Consider the following 4376-nt stretch of genomic DNA (forward strand, 5'->3'; position numbering starts at 1 on the left):
TTTTATTTGGGAAAGGGGGCGCGTCGCTCCCCAGCCCGCTGAAGGAGGGCTAGGCCAGACGTGGCGGGGCAGCGCTGGGTTCTCGCCCCGCTGCTCCGGTTCTCTACCGTCGCTCCTGTCCTCAGCTGGCAGGTCCTACAAGAGCCAAGTGGACAACGCGCCGCGTGCCTGGAACGGTCGCTATGGCGACGGACAAGCGGGCCGCGACGAAAACGGTCACTCTGAAGCGCGCTGAACTCAGCGCTTAGATCAGACGGTTCAGCCGCGGAGGGAAAACTCCCAATAACCCAGACGTCGCCGCCTCTAATCTTAATAACAGTAACAGAGTTGGAAGGGATCTTGGAGGTCATCTAGTCCAACCCCTCCCCCCCCCCCGCGATGGGTCTAATCAAAAATCAGGGAGAGGTAGGCGGCTCCTCCTACTGAGCAGCAGACGCAGGAATGTCTTTTGAGCATCTTTCTTCCCAGACAGAACTTAAGTCTGGCTTATCAAACCACTGACTTTAGCAAAGTCAGTTCATGTAGAACAAAAAAAACAAACCCAACAAGCAAGAACTGGAATGGGTTCACCTTACATATTCTCTGGTGTTTTACCAGGTATTCAGAATTGTCATATTGCACCAGATTTCCTAATAGTGTAAGTAGTTTAATAATTACTCAAAAGGCCACTGATCTTCTTTGGGCCCTGTATCTGGAAGCTTTAATATGAATTTTTGCACTGACCAGAGGATTGAATTGAATGCTTGCAAGGCCCCTTCTCATGCTATGATTTCATAAATGTATTATTGGCGTTGAATCTACCTTTCCCAGTAGGATAACATTATTTTGCTAATTTATGGTTCTATATACTATGCAAACAAAGTTATGTTCTATGTATAAAGTAGGATATTAATGAAGTAAAGGTCCCAGTTGCCATCTTTTGGGAACATTTCTTTATACTCTTATTCTGGGAGAAAAGAATCCCTTTTGGATCGTGGGTTAGTAAAGGTCTGTCTGTAAACTACCAAATAATTTTGTGATTTGAAGGTGAAAATTGTACTATTCATTATTAATACATTCCTGGTAAAAAAATGATGCTGCTATGAGTATGACTGAGATTCTTGTAATATATGCATAAAGTTATTGCAGACCTATGGCATACAATTTATACATGTTCAAATGAACATTCACTGTTAATCTTATGAAGTGTTGTACATAAAAGCATATCCTTTTAATAACATTTATTACTAGGAATATCAGGATACTGACTTTTGTTATTTTCTGTAGGGAGATTTAATTTCTCATAAGCATGCCTATGACTGCAGCAGTTCCAAAGAGCTATTACAGGGTAGCCCCACTGAACACAAATGGATGTACATCTTGGGCTCATTCTCATATCCAGCTTGCCATGGCAAAAGACAATTCACTATTCTTGACATACATGTCCTCCATGCCATACCCAATCTAGTTGTTCCAGTTTGAAAATGGTGCTTTGCTTCTACTGGAACAAAATACCATGTACGTAATTTAGGACATTGTAGGGACAGTCTTGAGGATAATCTGAGTGCGGACAGCAGTTTGTTTAGCTCCAAATGGCATGGCAAATTTGCTTTTGAAATACTGCTCCCACATTAAATTACTGAACTTAGTGTTTCCATAATCCTTGTGTCATTAGCTGAGAGGCCAGATATGTGCTTTTTTTTCTCTCTTTACACTGCAAAAAATGTCATGAATATATAATTCATGCATAATGGCAAATAATTTATGATCTTAAAGAGGGAGTTGGAAAGTAGTGCCATTTATATTATTTTATTGCTTTTGCTATCATTACTTAATTTTAATATATTATTATTATTATTGTTGTTGTTTTTGTTGTTATTATCAACTTGTTTATTTACCTTTAGGCTGTCTGGCTATTTATAGTAAAAAACAAATACTGATTCAGTAATATGAGCATTACCTTTGATATGTTAAAGGATATAGTTTGCTTAAAGCTGTGGAAATACAACTCTAGAGGAAATATATTTTACATTTTGACATTTCCCTATGTCATTAATAATGTTTGCAACTGCAGTACTAATTATTAAACTGGTTTTAATGTAGATCTGATTTTCCTTCATGATTAAGGATGAAAAAGCCTAATATCTTGTACAGCTTTTAAAGTTCATCTTACCTGGAAGTTAGAATAAGGGGGAAATGCTGCAATACTGGAATAGTTAAGGAACTCATTTCTTGGAGACAAAATGAAATCTATACCATGGAAATAAAATGTTGCCAGGAAATGTTTTTTTTGAAGACTGAGTGTGAGTGAGGAAAGCTCTATTAAGATGCGAAGAAAATACAGCAATAAGTCCTGCATACATGAGAGTATGAGAGATAACCATAGAAATTGTAGAGAATACATAGGATGTCCTTGGTAGACACAGGAAAGTTTGATTTATAAAGCAAGCAAAAGAGAAATTGCTAAAATCCAGACACTGATATCTTAAATAGACAGTCCCCTAATTCACATTAATATTAAAAAGGAAAGAGGGGTTTATTAATCAGATTTTTAAGATTATGTTACTTAGTCAATCTAAAGAAATGGATATAAGGATTCCATGGAGTTTCTTCTGATCTATAAGACTGACAGAGAGGGTAGGAATTTCTACCAAAAGGGAAATTACTTGCTTTATCACCATTGGACTCAAACATCTCAAATTATTAATCAAAACTTTTACTACCTGGATTTGGCTGATTGTTGTCAATGCATTCATGTATCTCCAAGTTGATGGGATATTGGCTAAAGCTTTATAGTTAGATAATGTTTAGGTTACAGATTCTAGCTTGCGTAGAATATGGTAAGCAACTTAGTTTCTCTTGTGAGATACTGGCCAAAAACTGACTCCACTGTCATTATTATTAAGGAAGGACTGCTAATTCTACACTACATTATTATTAAGAGGAACAGCATTCTGCACTGCCTGCATTTGTCCTTTTTTTATTACTACAAGTTTTATTACTTTTTTTCTTTCATCATACATATTTTATGAACAACGTGTTGACCAGGTCACATCTTATACCTAATCATAATCATGTTATAATATATTTTAATCTTCCCATTTTTTTCAATATTCATCTCTTTTGTATAATCCTTTATCACAAAATAGTCATTTTTCACCATATCTTCTTATTTCAACTTTTGCCATATTGTTCTCTTTCCATAATTCTTTATCATTTTCAGTTTTACTTACAGATAAGGTCATTTTACTCCTTATATTTCTCCTCAGTTTCAATTTTTCCAATTATTTACCATCTTTCTTCCTTTCCAGTAGTATGTCTCTAATTCCTTTTTCCCAATCATTAATATTTGAGCATTCATCTTAATTTACATTGTTATCAAACTTAATAATGTTGTTAATAATGTTAATAATGTTGTTAAAGTACTTCTTTCCACATTTCCATCTGCTGAAATTTATACAAACAAGTTCTACTCATTTTTCTTTACAATAATAATCACTTACGTGATTTCAACATTGTTATTTTCTTTACAATTGACATTTTAAATATTCATCTTAATTTACATTGTTATCCAAATTACCGTATATACTCGAGTATAAGCCGATCCGAATATAAGCCGAGGCACCTAATTTTACCACAAAAAACTGGGAAAAACTATTGACTCGAGTATAAGCCGAGGGTGGGAAATGAGGCAGCTACTGGTCAATGTAAAAAATAAAGATAGAGCCAAGTAAAATAACATGAATATTTATTTGAACGAAAAACAATAAAAGTGCAAAAGGGGGAAGGAGGATTCCCAGCTTTAGAAAATTTAGAACTCATACCTTTGTTATGACCTGAGCATAGCTCATAAAATTATCTGCTACAATGTACTTCCTATCAATGACTACTTCAGCTTCAACCACAACAATACACGAGAACACAATAGATTCAAACTTAAAAGTGAACCTCTCCAATCTAGATTGCAGAAAATGTGACTTCAGTAACAGAGTTGTTAATGCCTGGAATGTGCTACCTGACTCTGGTCTCTTCCCAAAATCCCCAAAGCCTTAACCAAAGACTATCTAGTATTGACCTCACCCCATTCCTAAGAGGTCTGTAAGGCGTGCATAAGAGCACCAGCGTGCCTACCGTCCCTGTCCTAATGTTCCCTTTAGTTGTATTCCTTTTATGTATTCAATTCATGCTTATATTTATATAATTATTTAATATGTATTTGACAAAATAAAATGAATGAATGAATGAATAGAATAGAATAGAATAGAATTTTTATTGGCTAAGTGTGATTGGACACACAAGGAATGAATGAATGAATGAATGAGTGAGTGAGTTACTTCAACAACATTGTCTCACAGAAATTGACAATACAACTGCAAGCATGAAAATGAGTCCTCCTT

This window comes from Ahaetulla prasina, chromosome 4, assembly GCF_028640845.1.
Source record: "Ahaetulla prasina isolate Xishuangbanna chromosome 4, ASM2864084v1, whole genome shotgun sequence".
NCBI lineage: Eukaryota > Metazoa > Chordata > Lepidosauria > Squamata > Colubridae > Ahaetulla > Ahaetulla prasina.